The sequence below is a fragment of the Ctenocephalides felis genome, unplaced genomic scaffold (genome assembly GCF_003426905.1).
Source record: "Ctenocephalides felis isolate EL2017-DRISC unplaced genomic scaffold, ASM342690v1 CF-g0.4_SCAFFOLD_01170, whole genome shotgun sequence".
NCBI lineage: Eukaryota > Metazoa > Arthropoda > Insecta > Siphonaptera > Pulicidae > Ctenocephalides > Ctenocephalides felis.
In genome coordinates, this window is record NW_020537324.1 from 3,294,545 (window position 1) to 3,313,466 (window position 18,922).

Below are 18,922 nucleotides of genomic sequence, written 5' to 3' on the forward strand. Positions count from 1 at the left end.
AATGCACGGATCCGAATAATATTATCGGTGTATAGACAATAGTTGCGCATATTATCGTTGTACTCAGGAGGAAATTGCAAAACAGCGGCAGAGATTGAATAATTTCAATGATTCGAATATTAACAAACGGTATGTAAAATAAAGACGTTAAACCTGACTGATGGACAATATTTTACATTCGCTTCGAGAGAGTCCGGAACTAAGAAAAGTGTTTATATTGAATATAATAATACTCATTCTCATAAAATCAACAGGCAATTAAAATAATTAAATGCGGCAAGAGATAGCCGTTGCCGAGCAAAATGTCGAAGGCAAGCATATTAACAATGATAATAAAGATGTATGTAAAGTCATGGACTCCAATTAAATAATAATTACGCGATTTTATAGTTTCCGTTTCATATTACAAGTATTTCAAAGATAAACGAATAATGTCTTTCACTTGCTATTTAATTTACATGTTAAATAAAATTTAAATATATCAATGAGTAAATTTCGTAAAGGTCGCACAATATTAATTTGTACGATTTCAAAATTAATTCTACACCATCAGCGTTAGGTGTCGTCATACTCGTAAATATGAATTATCGAGTTAGGGCTTTTTGACAATGATAGATTCAAAAGTTTATTCAAATATATGTTGAAACTAAACGAAATGCTTTACACAAAGACCTTACTTATGGCATAAAATAAACGCAAGTGCACACTTATAGGTATTGAATGGCTCCAAGGAAAACAACAAATAATATAATAGTTATGCAATAATATATATGTGCGGTGCTAAAGGTTTTATGAGTATCATAACAGTAATAATAAATAATCAAACACATGATGCAATTATTATAACGGTGCCGCACTGAAGAACGATTAACACCTCTATAAAACTTTTTCTTCAATCACGATTTTATGCGTTTATTCTCATTGTCAATGGGACGACTGCGATGATTGGAATATCTTTTGCACGCATCTTTCAATTAAAATGTTAACTCTTAACCGAAACATTTTTATTTCAATTTAAAAAACAAGCGTCACTATATTACAATTTACTTGCACCTAGTTATATTGTCATTATTACTAAGTAATAGATAAATAAACGATTGATCAGTAAACTATACAATTATAAAATGTGCCAATGGTTTGTGCTTTTTATGTAAAAACTATATTTCACGCATGTTTTTCAAATATTGTATTTTCATCTCATCCCACATGTTCTACCGAAAACAAAGCAAAATCGTTCGTGACATGTTCTTGTAACATAATATCATTATATAACGACTTTGTGTCGTTAATTTCATTCTTTCGCACGAATCTTTGATTTAAACAAAGTACCGAGAAGACTTTTGAACGCTTATCTACTGAAAATTAATTGCCAACGAGATCGACACAGGTAACAGTAATTTCAAGAAAAGTAAGAGTGAAAGGGAAATTAGTGCACTTACCGATGAGAAACAGAAACGACTTGAATTCGAGCAAAATGAACACACAAACGCCAGAAAAACTCGTACACTGAAGGATCATATTGATGACAACCTTTTTAACGACGACGACAACTTTTACATTGTTAAGAAGTTAAGAGTCATATACGTATATGTGTCAATTCTACTATGATAATTACTAAATTATAGTGAACCGTTTTGTGGTTAGTGTCAGATAGTTTTGGTTTTCGTAATAGACATTTAGTCATAACGGTAGTCTTCCTTAAGATTACCTCATAATTGCTCAATTTTTATTTAGGTGAAGAGAATTTGTTCATAAGTAGTAATTTTTTTATTTAACTTATTTTGCAATCTGTTTATTCTAAACCAATAATTTTTGTTTATTCTAAAATAATATTGAATACAAATTAGTAGATACAATCAGTGGCTTGTATAATAGGGATAGCTATAAGTAGTGAAAATGGAAGTGCTTATTACAAAACGAATTTTAATGATTCAGTACGTAAATTCTATGAAAATCAGATTTAGCAACATATTAAAAAATAAAATTGTCAAAATACTTGCTTCAAAATTATGCTAGTATTCTTCTCATGAACTAACATTAGCTTAATTTTATAATTAACTAAAATTTTTGAATATCCTCACATTATCGCAAATCCTTGGTGACTACATCGTCTTAGCATATTACCTAGAAAGCATTTCACCATCAACTGACAAATTTATTGGACAATTGATGCCTAACGTAATTACCAATGTTTACATCAAGTAAGATGCTAATAATTAACGTTATCTATGTGCACGTAAATAATGAAACAATAAAATTTCGTGAGTTTCTTAAGCGTGCGTCCCTCAGAGGTCAAAAAGTCGAAAAGATCGTAGGGTCATGATCAACGAACGCATCAGGTGCGAAAGGTCGAACTCAGAACATTCGCTTTCGCTGCTCTCACACGCACCTCGGCACCCACCTGACACCAGAGAGCTGGGATAAAACTTGAGATTTAAGTAATATTATATTTGAAAGAGCTTTCAATTGATTACACAGGTTGTAAAAAAGTTGATTGTATTGGGTGTGCGGCATGCGTTTTCCAATGTAGTTCAGTAAAGTCAAAGATGAGGGTCAACTGGCAAAAAATTGAAAAAAAAATTAAAATAACGTCAAAATCTCATCTCTAGTAATTCTTCTATTTGTTTTTAAATACAATAATTTTATATTGTTAATATTCGTAAAGCAAAAAAGCTTCTTATTGGCAAGTTGTAATTGCTGGTCCACATTTTAACTGTGCTACCTACTAATTATCCGATAATTCTTATTACCATTTTTTAAATTTCCAAATATTTCATCTGAAAATTTACCATTAGCCCACCAGCTCTTTTATCTTTATATCAATGCGTTGCCTCCGAGTAATTTATTCACGTAAATAAATGACGATGCCCATCAATTGCGTTATCCGAACATGTAAAATTATATGCTGCCGAATATTTACATACTATTAATATTTCATTTTAATGACATTCTTACTAAAAGTAAAATCTAAAAAGCGAGAGAAGTGTTAGGAAATTTTCATTTTTTAATAAATGACTGATTTGTTAGACAGATATAAAGATATAGCCTCGGGGTTCTAAACTTATAGGTAAAAATCTGTAAAAATTCAATGAATTTGTAATAAAAGTGAAACTTGTATCAGAAAAATATTAAAATTTTAAATTTTAAAGGCAGTTACATGCAAGCATTCGTTAACTTAAAAATTTTCTTCTACAATTTTTTTTAAGAATGCAGTAGATATATCAAAATAATTCTTAAATATTATGAATTAAATATCAAAATTCACTATGAATTATCATAGTCGCATGCCAAAAATGTCAATATATGCATACATTGTTTCATTTACTTTAAATTCCCATAAAGATAATAACATCTTTATTATGTCTGGTGCCAACCATCCTTTGCAAATTCTCTAGATAAGTGTGGCATGTAAATTTGCCTCGTAATGCTCTATGAATCAAATTGTTATGAATCAAATAACTCGATGATGAAATAAATTTCTTCAATACTATCCTCCAACATGTATTTGCATTCCTATTATAGTACAACAATATTATACATTACAAATTTTATCGTTGATTTGGCAATATTTCTATGGGCACTCGTAAAATATGTGCGTAAATTTAAATAAATATTTATGTCGACTATTGATATTCAATATTCACGCATTCCTTAGTGCAATGGGACACTTTAGAACAGGGCAGGTAAAGCTCTGGAAAAGTTTAATAGGAATAGTCAAATAATAATTTATAGATAAATATAACAAGGTAATATAACAATGGTAAGAGTTTTATTTACTTGGAAACATATTGTCATCTATATTACCATGTAAAAACAGAAGACATTACTGCTCGACAGCATACTACTTCTGATCAAATCCCGTAGCTCTATCCAATATTTAACGATGGAGAGCAAAAATATATAAGTTTTAGAGATTTCGATTACTATCAAATTGTTATCTACCCCTGTTCTAGGATCCCACGCAAAAAATATTCCCCTGATCCTGAATAACGCGAAATGCACTCGATATCCTTGAACCGCGCCTCCGCCTTTGGACAAAACACAACAATATGGATACTTGGAATATAAGACATGTGTTATGGACGAATTTAATGGCAAAAACTAGAATTATACATTATATCTATAAGAAATATCGTACAGAGTTCAAAGTGCCCATACAACGTAAAGTATAAGGGAGTTTTATGGAATTCACAGGGATACATACAAATTTTAGCCGCAAGACAAATGGTATGTAAATTGAAAATTTTATATGAAATAAGATCTAAGTTTATAATAAAATTGCAATTGCAAATATATATATATATATATATATATATATATATATCGATTTATATTTATTATATATATAATTTAGTTCTTCGTTCCCCATGTTGAGACCATTATGTATCCCACGTCAAAATATTTTTTCCTCGATTTTTACAACGACATTAATTACCATTATTTGGTCAATTCGCATTATGTAATATACTCGCGCTCAAATAAACCGGCAAATTCAATTTTATACGCACTTATATCATACCGAAAAAAATCGTTCCTTTCATAATAACAGTTACATTATTCACAGTATCAGAAATGAAAAAATAAACGAGCCGTCTGCTTTTTTATTGCATTGTCTTCCTTTTGATTTTCTCTCTTTGAAAAGAGTTATGAAGAAACGATTCTTCAAATGAATTGAGCTGTTGGAAGAAAAAAATGAAAATTGTAATCTTTCTGCAGCTAACGGTTAATCGGCGAAGAATTTGCTTTGCATAATGCATTCCCACGAATATTTGAAATGGCAATGAAAATATTTATTCGTTTATTTGGTTTTTAAAGCATTACATTTTCGAAGCTTTCAAGAGTATGAGAAAATATCATTACAACTCCTATAAAAACTTTTGTCATTTTGAAACTGACTTATATTTTACAGTAAAACATGTACATAAAACTAAATAATGAAAGAAAAATTTACTAAAATTAATTATAAATTTAAATTTAGAAAAACAAAAAAACTACAAAACTAGCTCATTGGGCTGTTAAATGAGTTCTATATCAGCTACCCTCCGTTTGAATAAATCTTTTTCTCGAAATGAAATTTTAGGATTTCTAGAAGTAATAAATGTGTGTGTAGTTAGATTTGTGTTTTAAGAAATAATTCGACCCAAAGATTATTGTTTCCGTCCCGGCCGCCAATCATTCTGTTCATTAGTATTCTGGTTCGTCCGTGACTTTATGAACCGAGTGAAGAGCCATAAATAAATACTACATATACGAGTACATATATCGTTCAAATATCGTTCACAATAGAGCTCAATTTAAAATTATAATGTGCCTCATTATATACACAATGCGTTGCCTCATAATATATACACACATATCTCTTTGTATTAACTAAAATCGAGCACCGGCGCCAGAACGTGAAAAACTGTTCGAAAATCAATTTTTATAAAAGCAAAAAGGCATACCATTGGGTAACCTTTCGAAACTCTACTTAAACATATTTTGCTTTTAAAATTTCTTAATGTAATAAAAACAGATTTAAAGTGTCTAACTTATTATGAGTAAAAATAAAAAAAATTAAAAAAATTAATAGGTTATTTTTTGCAAAAAGCATATTCAGGATTTTCAAATACTTCAAATTTAAATTTAATTTACTTGACCCATATTTACATAAAACCAACGTAGTATGTGACTCATCAAATATATTGAATTGGTCGAGAGCTTTTGAGCTTTGAAAATATAGTATAATTTACTCAAAATCATAGTCAATCATCGTGAAAAGCTAAACAAGCTAATAAGTAAAACTGTTAATCAACTTCTCATGTAAAAAGTTTGGGTGAACTGTAATTCCTAAACTTAAAAGAAAGCGTTTCTTGGCCGTCAAAAGAGCAATCCTTTAAAAATCCGTAACTAATTTTACCCAGAATCTTTATTGTGTACATTCTACACGTTGCATTTATAATACATAGCACAAAATATATTTAAATCAAGCTCATTACCATAGGAATTTCAATAGCAACAATGAATGAAATTTTTCATAACATACAATAAAATTTTCTACACTTTAATGAGAGTAGATATAGACTTTGTAAACTCAAGCAGAGATCAAAGAACTCTATAATCTCAGAGAGTATTTGTTTATGAATTTATATTTATTTATTCTTTATCTGAAAAATACTTAACCCAGTTTCGAAAAGGAATTTTTAGTACCTGATAAACTGAACTGTGATATGCTAAAAGCCTCCTACTAACTTGAACGCCTAAACATTCATGAATGGAGAAAAAAACGTGGATAACTGTACTCTACCTCACAAATCGATATTCCACTACTACACGATTTAATTCATTGATAATGTTTATTTTTACAGTTAAAATGTGTTCGAGTAATAGATATATTGCTTTTCTATTTCCTGCTGGCGGCTAATATAAAGAAGATGTGAAGTCGGAATGGTAAATACATATATAGGGCCATTGATGGCTACATATAAACTATCACATATTTACAAATATTCATTGAAATTTCTCATACAAACATTCATCTCAAATACTCATACTACATCTTTGGCGGTTTTATATTACTTTAAACAAAAATTTCAAGTCAATGTAAATTGTGTTTTAATTCAGACTTATACGTTTGAACAGCAATTAGAACTATTATTAGTGCTCTACTGCTGTAAGCTGTTGTATTATATATCTCATATTTTTTACAAATTAAAAGTATTTGAACTGTTGAAGTGATTTGGGTAAATAACGTTTCATAACCGCATCAAAATTGATTATGAGTGAATTATAACAATCTCCATAGACCTTATGAATATTACAATAGAGATTAAATTCTATATCCCAATCGAGATTAGAATTTCATGGCAGGCGGAGGTGTAAGAACATAGTCCGTGATCAATATTAATATGTTCCGAGTAGGTACAGTACAGGTACAGGTTTCGGATATCGTAACCCTGTCAAGTGTACGAGTGTGTGCAAGTGTGTAAAAGTGTGGAACCCCCGCTGATGGCGTTATTTTGTTATTCGAATTACCGGGCGCGCCTAACCTTACACAATCGTTGCGATGTTGAACCTGTTCGGGACATCGCGATCGATGTATAGAGAATGGAGCCTTTTATTCGAATATAGAGGTTTTATTTGAGAATATAAGTTAAGGGGCGTCCATTAATCACATTTGAGGATTTTTGGAACCCCACTTCCCCTTGGTTATGCATGGTGATATTTGAAATTACCCTCCCTCCCCTACACAAAATCGTATCATTAGTTTTTTTTTAATTACAGATTTTTTTCTTAAATTGAGGTAAAAAATAAATACACGTAATATTTTACTTGATCCTCTCCTCCCCCACGTGATATTTCGTATTTTTTGCCATTTTCTGCGCTCTTTGCTCCGTGTCTCTGAAACGGCTGGACCCATCATTGACAAAAACTAATCAGCACGTCTCCTTATCAATAGAAATCGAATGCTTTTCGAATAATTCAAATCGGTTGACCTGTACTCCGGAAAGATGGTATCCATACATACATTCATTTGTTCTAAGGTATGCCAAAATGTTCAGAACACTTTCATTTTCTATTTTTTATTATTACTATGTTACCCTACCCCTACCCTAATTAAAATATTTATAATAATAGAGTATGAATGTATCAATGATTCAAGAATAAACATTTAAAATCCAAACCAAGTTATCAATTATACGACTAAATTGAATATTGCAGTTCCTGTTCATTTACCCAGAGTCATAACTTTCGGTGCAATTTTCTTTCATATTTCTCAACAAGCCTCAACAATAGCATATTCACTTACTATGATTTATTTGCTATACAAAGTGTAAACAGCCCGAGCAGCGTACAAAACCATAATATCGTAGTATTTATGACTTTCGCGAGAGGGTTACAGAATACTTATTACTTTTCTAAGACCGTACACTGCGTAATGCCATTTGTGAAATGCATAAATACAAGGTTGCCTTGATCTGACGCCGTCGGCCCGGACTGAATCTTGCCGCGTGTAGGCAGCCGCGTCAACTCGTTAACAGTTGGGACACTTTCTATGCAACAAGTTCAGCCCACGGACCGCACGTTGCCAGGTCACTGGAGCAAATTATACAACCAGAGGACGACGTCATTATGCAACGAAAAACATCGATAATAAGACATCAAAATATTTGGCATCCGAGAAAGAATTCGGAGAATTTGTTGATAAATTATCTTGATAGTCATTGAAACTGAAATGTTCTCTTTGTATTTATTGTTTCAATATTAGCAAATTAAATTCGCTTGAATGATATTATCTAATTATTTGCATTTTAAATATTGTCCTCGTATGACAAGATCTAAATGCTTAACTGTAAAAATATCATTCATAAAATAGTAAACTAGGCTCTGTGGCTTAATATCTCAGTTACTGACTTCTTCATATCTAGTAAAATTCTATTTTGCAGCCCGCCTAATTTTCAAACAATTGTTGAGTAATAAATAAAGTAAATTGCTGCAAATGTGTAGTTTAAACACATGAATCGTGTTTAATTTACTTATATAATATTTAAAATTATGGACCAGCAGAAATTTTATAATAAGATTAAAATTAAAGATTACTTAAGTAAACTGAGAATTAAATACTAACCGAAGTAAAAGCAATAAATACTTGCATAAAATTTGTAGTAGCTTAATACTTTTCACGCACCAAAGCTTATTAAATACATAACCGGTGACAAAACATCAACAAAGATTACCGATTAGAAATTGATTTATGCGAATTATGTTTTATTATATTAGAATAATCTAAAAATCCATACGGCTCGCGACTAGAACAGCAAGTTGCCTTATTTGGACGAATAGGAAGTATGCATAAATTATAAATCTACTTTTACTATGTGCAACATAAAAATATTAAGCAAATTTGCATTCATTTACTAATATTATTTAATAAATATAGATGGAATTTATACACAAAAATCTAATTTTTGATGTAAAGTTGTTTGTCTAGTTTCTTTTAAGATGATTTATTAAAACCTTCTTCGTCAGATACCTCGGTCAAAAATTCTGCCAAAAAACCTATAATTTAATTGATATCGGCGAGAACTAGTATTAATAGAGTCGCAAACATGTAATTAAAACAAGGGCATTAAGCAGAATACTTACGTATTATATTTTATAACCGCTAATTACATAGAGAAAACATGTTGAATGATAAATAACGCGTGCTCCACTCGCATCGACCGTGGGAGATTTTTTTTATTTTGCTTCTAGTTTAATACACTGTTATATATATACAAATCTGTCTATATGTATTCCTATACACATCATTCGACTTCCTTTGTGTTCTTTTACGACTTTTATAGGTCTCTAGACTTTGAAGCGATAAACTATGATATTACCTACATCGAGGCTTGTGATAAAAGTATATAAAACTCGCAAACTTGATTACTTTTTGTATAAATGAAATTAATACATGACGTATGTCTGCGTTTGCTATAATATAATCATTAAAAAACAAACAACTACTTCTGCCGCTCGGGTATTAAGTCGTTGTCTGATGTTATTTTTCTAGAGTTAATTGAAAAGCTTGCAACTCGATGTAAAAATATCGCACAACGTCGATGTTTAATTTCATCATTTCTTTATTGTGCGCCCTTTGGAAGGAAATAAGTCGGTGTTACGGTGCAATCGTAAAAAACAAAAAGTTCCAAGCGCAAGTGCTTTATATACGCACAAAGGCTGGACCAGCACAGGCCAGGCCAGGCCAGGCCGATGCGATCGGCGTTTCTTCATCAGGCGAGAGAGTGAAGTTTCAAGAAGTTCTCAAAGAAAGTGAATCGTGTGCTGCGGATAGTAATTGTCACTTTTGCCTCGGCTTTGTGTTATACACACGAAACCCTCGAAGCCACAGGGCCCGAGTTGAATAACGAGAGTAATTGCATATGCGCAGAACCGTGGACATAGACCGATGCGGCCTGATACACCTTCATGGGAAAACTGATACCCGACAATATCCAAGAGCATTTATCCGTAAGGAGAAACCAGATTTAGAATGAATAGAAAAAATACACAGACATATCATCATATTGCGATTGTGAAATACGGAACAGGCACATTATTGCGAAATTATGATCGGCTTTTGTGAAAAATGTAACGATCTGTTTAGATAACTCAGAACTGCATATCATTATTTTTGTTCTTATGAATAAGAAATCTTTTATGCTAGCGCTTTGTTCATCTGCGCAATGAACAACTTATAATTTTACAACATAAAAACTTGTGACGTTGCATAATAACTGCTGCCAATCCTGGAGCTGACAGAACATATCAATCTCACTTTGGAATAGTTTCTGATGAAATATCTACAACTCCTAGTCGATTAAGTTTGCTATTCATCATCGATAGGCATAACATATTAAGTAATATAAATTTATGAATACTGACTTTTTATCAATTTTCTTTTGTGCTGTGAATAATTATCACAATAAAACGTTATTATCAAGTATACAGCAATTATTTATATCTTGAACTTTGTCTATAAATTAACCTCGTCGTAATCAATTCCCTTCCCGTGTATAAAATCCGATCGACGTCAATTACCTTGATTTCGATTCAATTCATTCAAAATGCCTTTCGGTGACATCGTTTCGTAGTGACGCATATATTTAGCAGTGGTTTCGTAAGCGTGGTTCGCGCCGGGCCCATTGAATATTAGTGGCGCAAGTCCATAATTACGATCTCCCACATTTTTTGTCGCGCGTCTACGGTTCACTGAGTCATCGGTGCCGATCGCCGAAACTAATAATAAGAAGCGAGAAAGAAAAGCGTAGAGGTAACCGGCAAAGGCAACGGCAACGGCAAGGAGGTAAGCTGGTAAGGAGTCATCCTGCGCGACGCTCAGCACCGCGTCGTGCCCACTTATATCCGTCAAAAACGTCAAAAGCCCGGACGCGTGACAGTTGACTAACAAAAGTCTTCAAGGTAAACAGGGACGCATTATAATAAAATAACACCACGGTGGTGGTTTCATTTAGCATTCCACTGATCGATAAAGGAATTGAAAGTGCATCGGTAACGCATTAATGCCTGATAAAAGAATGTTACAAGTTCTGGAAGAATTCTAATATAATTATCAATTTTGAATGAAACATTCTTCGGCAAAATGTTTTTCGAATAAGTTTTCTTCAAAATGATGAAATGTCGAATTAATCAAAGTTTAGGATTCCTGGAACTGTTCATCACACTATTAAATAATTATTTATAAAATTTACAATACTATTCATTATATATTATAAATATATATTATATATTATGAGTTCATACTTCACTGACTGAAAACTGAACTGATATTGTACGAATATCGAAAAATTAGCCTCGCATAATAATGAATTTAAACATGAACATTTAAATAATATTTCTCAATTTTCTTCAAATACGATCCTTGCTTCTATTGTTCAAAAGCATACGTTTGCTAGCAGCATTAGACCTCACGTGAGTTCTTTCACGGTCGATTTTGACATAGAGTTAGTTAGCTTGGTGGTGGGTAACAACGCATCAATTTATCTTTTCATCTTCTCAGATAAACACACATTCGTTGTCATATAAAATAAACGAAAAAAACGACTGAGAAGAATAAACTAATTCCAATGGTAAAAAACAGCACAACAAATTGTACGCTATTTAAAACGTAGCAAACTGTGATTAATATTATGTGCTATATTTATGAGAGCAATTTGCATTATAAATAGATTGAATTGCATTCAATTTAAAGCAGATTAATCAGAATTTATTTAAAACTTATAATGTGTTATTAAAGTAATAAATTTCTTAATAGATCTAATATAAGTAACTCAAATGTTCATATTGAACTTATATTTTATTATCCAATAATAAGGTGAGAGTTGAAAACAAATATAATGAAGTGTTTTACTTTTACATTTCATTATCTCATATGCAACTTAATCGTTTTTAGAAATGCTATGAAACTTTCATTGCGAATAAAATCAACATTTCATATAACATTGGTTGTATTTTATCATTTATGTGAATATTTATACAGATGCATATAATAAAAATGAAAACATTCAATCATAGGATATAAATTATTAAACCATATGATTATGGAATTACATATGTCTTTTCCATAAGATTGTCTCATTTGATATTCATCTCGTTTGCTCATTTATAAATGTTTTGCTGGCCGTTGGTTGCGTCTACGAACTGGTTGCTTCGTGACATGAGAATATCAGGCCTAGGGCCTCTCAGCGCTATTAACGTCAATTCAAGTGAACAATCTCATAAATTAGTGATCGGATCCGCTCATTCATGGCATACGTGCCCAGTTCACCTATACCATATTACCCACATCTGGTTCTAACAAGCGATCACACAACCCAAGTCGCCTTGGACAGAAACAAAACGAGAAATTCATTTGAAAAAAATATAATACATACAGATGAGATAAGTTAGAACAAGTTGGGAAAGTTAAAAGCCCGCCCATACGACAGTTTCCGAGTATTGAACTCGAAGGTGCGCAAGAATTTTATAATACGTTTTGTATTATAGCATCAAGGTCTGGAGCGAGTTCCATCGGTCGCGTAAATTCATTATTATCCATCACGAGGATTATCGCTGTTTAATATGACAAAACAATTTATTATATCGTGTCCCATTCACGCTTTTTACACAATTCTCGGCGTGTTCCAATTGAAAAATTACGGGTAACGTTTTCTCAAATCAACAACCAAGTGAACTTTGATCACGATCGTTTGACATTGCATGAAACCATTACCTTTGTCAACTACTTTTTGTTTAGAAATCGAATCAAGATGCTGTTGAAAGAAGCGATAGCTTTTAACGGTCGAATGTCACGCTGGTAGTCCTAACAACAGCACGGGGTTTGTATAGGTACTTTCTTCGATATCGCACATAGCAGTAAGTAAATAATCATAAATCGCGAGCCAGGTCGGATCTATGTCAGTCGGACGCACGACGTGCACAGGTCACGGGTCGCTCGCCTGCAGGGCGAGGCGACTTCTCATACGAGCAACGGACGATATGCCCTACTGCACTATGAGAACCGCACTAACTAAACTAAACGATTCTTTTGCGACTATCATCAATCCGAGGCTAATAAATACTTTAGACCCTATCCTGCGAGAGCGGCACGCCATAGCCATGCAAAGAATTTCTTACTTTGCAGAAATATATTGAAGCATGTGCATTCGCCTGCTAATTAAGTACTGATTCTTTTTTCATATTCGATTTTCACAAGGCGGTAAAAGATACGAAGACCACACAAACATATCAGATTATCAGAAAGCTTCTGTACATATAGTTGTAACCAGATATCTTGCAGTTAGAAATAGTAATAACAAAACACGATTTCAGAATATCAACGACACTTGTCGTTCGCTCCATAAGTTCGTTCAATAAATTAAATTCGCTTTAAGCCAAGAATGTTGTTTCAGCTGTAATCAAATTCACGGCGTGCATAAAAACAAATTCCGCGTTTCCGTTGTTGGCTGTGTTCTGTACTGTGTAAATCACGTGTTAAACGTCCGGTGTGGTGCGATAAAACGCGCCGTTTACAAATCGATCGAACATCTGCAAAAACGAACATGGAAAAACTAAGACCAGGCTGAAATCGAAGGCAGACAGGCAGGAAGAATTCGAGACGCATTCGCTCTTTTAATAACAACTTAACGCATCGAGCAGTTTAGTAAACGAATCAGAACATGCTCCTTCCGACGTACAAAAACATTGAAGACATTCATCTTGTTTTTTACGACTACGAGAAACATTACTAGAATTCAAATTAAATGTTTGAATTTCTTGTTTATAATATAGGCTGATTTTTTAACATCAAGTCAGGCGTTAATTTTAAAAATTAAATACATTGAAAAATAATAGAAAATATCCCCAGTGACTAACCTGTAACAGTAACCAAAATAAAACCAAAAGTCTTATTAATATTAGAAAATAATACGACACATAATTTGAGAATTTATTTAAGACAAAATTGGCAAAACACTTCTTTTGCCAATCAGTTCGACTAATATAAAACAAATATGATTTCCGCAAATAAATTGCCGGCGAAGGCAAAGAAGTTGTTAAAAGCGACTCAGCGTCAATTTTGTGCCGTTTCCTCAAATCTATTTTATACTTTCAGGCGGACTGCTTCCAGTTCCGAGCATTACCTGATATTCATTTAAATTTAAACGCTCTCGGCGATTTATGCGTTGAACAATGTAAACGACTTAGCGAATTTACACACAAATGCAACACGAACGAAAGGATCAAACAAAACTCACCGCCTGTCTCGTTTCTCATTATACGACAAGTTTGTTAGTTATGTTCTACCAATGGCAAATTGAATTCTGTTACTTTTCGAGATTTATGACACTCTCTAATCTTTAACAGCAGAATGGAGAAAATATCAGCAATTTTATGTACATTGAAGACTTAGTTAAATTAAATATTCTGTAATCATCAGCATCCAGGAATCACTAAATGTGTACACCAAATCTGTTGGTTCACATTACATCATGATATTACCGTTTGCAAATAACTCAATTACAATATTATTAAAAACATAAGCATAACATATTTGCAAAAATTGCAACTCAATCATTTCGTTATGTAAACATTTGTTTGAGTTATTTGAGTCAAACAATACAACAATACAAAATATAACAAAAGAAATATCTTTGCAATTATTATATATAAGTAATAAGACAATTACAATTCATTTGTGATTGTAGTATTTTATGCAACCTGCAATTATGGGCTTTCTCTTAGTGGGTCTTAAAATATAATCATCGATATTGTTCAGCAGCAAAAAGATAAAACGATATTCAAAACCGCCTCGCATTGTCCGTCTCTTGAGGTTTTTTTATTTCTGTAAATCTTAATGAGACACATTTGTTTAGAAACATGTTGATAATAAACATTAAAGCCAGCACTTTCAACAAGTTACATGTGCAATGACACTGATAATATCCCGGAACAATCATGCAAGAGGAACGACTTCAGTATGAGATCTTTAACCCGACGGGAGATGCAAATTTAATTCTAGTAAAAAATTAAACCATCATCCCATTTCTTGCACAAATACTATCATAAATTGCTACAGAATATATAGACAGTAAACAAAAATTCATGACCCTACTATAAAACTTTTTCCTTAAGTTTATGATTTTCTGTTATGATGGAACTACCGATTTCTACTGGAAACTTCTATGGCACGAATAATCTGTGCGATTTACCGCAACCCACAGAAGTTTTTCTCAAGCAAAAAGCATTTTATAGGCATTCATATATTTATTAATATAAACGTTTATTTAAGCTATCAACTTTCTCGATTTATATGCAAAAGCATTCAATGAACAATAATCGCATTTTGCACTCACTCAATTCATTGCCGTTGATATCAATCTAACAAAAGGCAACAGAGGCCGGCATATCAAACGTCATGAATCAACAGTAACAATGAAGAGCTTCAATATATTTTGTACTAAAAAGCAGCAATGAAAATGGTTGCAAAGGATCAGCAAATATAGAATAAGAGGATATAGATAGTTTCGAGGTTGACCATATAGGACAGTGTCCTCTTCGAGTTCAAAACCATCAAATTGAGAAACCTTGACGTTGTTAGTTTCTTGAATAGTTTCGAGTTCCACAACACATAAGCTATTCATACAGTACGTAATATGTAATAAACAAATTTAATTGTCTTTCTGTAAAAAGCACGATTTGATTACATTTCAAAGAGCGAGTCAACGTTTGATTCGAATCGGTATGAGTGCATCATTTCCGTTTATCGGCGCCGGAAAAGTAGCAAATAAAAACCGTTTATTAACGCTACATGCATAGGTGCATTTACAAAACCATTCGCGTTATATATTGTTGCCTTTTATTCTGAATTGTTGCATAGAATTGAATGATGGTCTTGGTGCCGTGATTCGGGAAGACAATGGCTCGATGCGGCGGCTCGCCCATCGCAGCGTTTCACAGATGGTTTGCCTCCGCGCATTCGGAATTTGTATTCGTAAAGTTGCGATTTCAGGAAGAAACATATAGGCACTGACTTTCTGGCGAGCATACAATGTTGACGTTAATTGCAGGTCATCATGCTGTATCTCTGTTAAAATTATAACAGACATAGCAATAATTTTATTTCCACGAGAAGATTAGGAAAGACAATTAGCACATGTTCATTGAACCTAATCGCAAAAATAGGTGTGTTTATGGTAAAACATAAATTTCTATATTTTGCATTCGTCATAAATTAAAATTTGACTTGATTTTACACAAAACATGCAAGCACAGCGATTTGACAATGCACCTAAATCCAGTTCTTACTTTATTTTTATTTCTACATGATTGTTTGCTATTATTGTCAATTAGTCATTTATTCAATCGCGTCGTAAATTCTTCAAAATCAAAACATAGATTTTGATTCCAAAGTTATTATCGCCAATCCTTAATATAATCCTGATGTCAGAGCGGACGATCCCATTGATGCGTTCCCGCGGAACGACCTTCAGCGCGTTCTGTGCCTCATCAAGCGTGTCATTGTTAACGATACGACATCAGTTCCACTACGTCCGAGGCAAACACTCATTTCGATTTTAGTTGATACTGATTTTAATGAAAAGGCAGCAATCGGCGCAATCACTCGAGACGGTGACAATTTTCGTATTGCGAAAGCGTTCAGGACGAACAGTTACGCACCGTGAAGGAAAAAAGACATAAGGAACGTAGTAATCGACATTGTTGGTTCTTGGCAGATACACATTTATTCCAATATAAACTTTTAAAATCACGAATTAGTTTATTCACAAGTCGATTACTATAAGTACAATAAAATTTCGAATTCACCTTACGTACACGACGAGTAAATAAAAAGTCATCAAAAAAATATCGAAGTGCATAGTGCCTATGCATTCCTCATAGGTATTTACATGTCAAACGGCAAACGAGCAATCTCAGCAAATGATTTGTTTTATTTAAAACGCCGAGCTCGTCCCAGCCTGGGTGAATTATGTGCCGTTCGTAAGCGTTTTAAAGAAGGAAACAAGAGGCGATGTAATGAACATAACGGATGTCCAACGACGCCGGACGCGTCCAACAACACCTTCATCGCGTACAGTTACGGGGTATACGCCGGGAATTTTAAAATAAGCGATCCTAAATAGATACACATTCTTTATTTAACAGACACTGCAAACCCAAATATTAATTGCAAAGCGCGAATGAAAATCTTCATTTAATCTAAGCTATGAAGGGTAGTTATCCTTCACACGGCTTCTTCTTTAAATGTCAAAAATTGTAATATACCTTGTATAGATTGCTATAACAAATAAACCAACAAAAAACTCATGTTTTGCAATTTAAAATCAGCTTACAGTTATATTGATTTTATTTCCTATTGATGGAACTATAATGTTATTGGAAAAAAATAATATTCTATTTCAGCAAAATCTTGGAATAAAAAAACCTCATTGAATATATAAATATCTTTTATATAGAACTAAACTTTAGGAGAATTAATTTAAAAGTTTCCAACTTTCAATTTCCCCTGTCGTCCTGTTGTCCGCGGCAGAATGTCTGGCACGAAACAAAACTAAAAACACAACCGACGACAGCAAACGGAAATTTATTAGGGAAACAATAAGTCTTATTCCGAGAATATTAACAATGCACAATAATATCGTCAGGACCAGGGATGAATATTAACGAACGCCTTTTGTAGCAGAGAAACTGGAATTACTAACACGGGAAAAAGAAAAGAAAAATATCTTTGTATGATTCACGATGAAATAATGCCGAGATGATGCGTTATTTATTTGTAAATTCTTCATAAGGCATTAGATCAATATTTGCAAAACTATACTAAATAAAATATAATAAAAATTAATAATATTTAAAGATACATCATAAGTCGAAAATGTAGTATTTAGACAAAAGTGTTTGACTATTATTTGTACGTACTATGATTGAACAAAACAGTGTATTTGTTTTTACAAAACTACTTTCCCGAATTTTCTTTCGGGCGCGAATGAACCATTAAATCATAAATCGTATGCATAAAAAATGCTCAAATCAATATACGATTTACTTTCCCTTCTGATATTCTCCAATATTAAACATTTGGACTAATGTTCAACAATCTCGCATTATATAAGAAAATAATAAATATAAATTGCTATATAATACAATTGGAAATCAATTACCTTCCTGATGCCTGAAATAAAAATCGGTAATGACCGCGATCTCTTTTCGGGGGCGTTACGATAAATGAAAGTAATCGAACATAAAATATATTGCAACGACGCAATGCGACCAAGAATAATGCTCAATAAATTGCAACGGTAATGTTTTATTTTTTAAAACAACTCTTGAAAACTCGTTAAATGTTGACAACTGCGAGAGGGATAGTAATTGGAAATATTCAAGGAACAAGGAACTGAAAATAGAATGGACATTTAAAATAAATTAAAGCAATGACAAGAGAATAGCTAATTGTAATTGATTTGGAGCTTTTGACGAGTAAAATAGAAACTCAAATCAATATATAATGAAATTTGAAAAAAATATATTAAAATTTCTATTACCTGTTGGTTTTCAGACATGATGAATTATCTACCCAAGTTATCTACCTATCATTTAGTTAGTCTGAGATCTGTATCTCTGTGATAAATTTATACATCTACTTGTTAAACTTTCAACAAAAAATATCTGCACCTTAAAATAATTACACGCCAATCTATTGTAAAGTAAGCCAAGCCTTGAACAAGAGTGAAGGACATACGTGCGTTAATCAAGGCCTGCTCGTGAATAGCTAAATATAAAAATCCTTTAAATCCCTAACCACCTGATGATATTTAATTCCTGGTGTCAACCGTCAACCGTCGTGCGAATCGCGTTTCCTGAAGTGAAGGGAGCTACCGTTCGA

The 18,922-nt window shown here is 32.6% G+C and overlaps 1 protein-coding gene across 1 annotated transcript in view; it reads right to left on the reverse strand.

Moving 5' to 3' along the window:
- Positions 1-18,922, reverse strand: part of LOC113366766 — a gene marked incomplete at its 5' end in the record, with an annotated part of 114,013 nt that overhangs the window by 10,167 nt on the left and 84,924 nt on the right.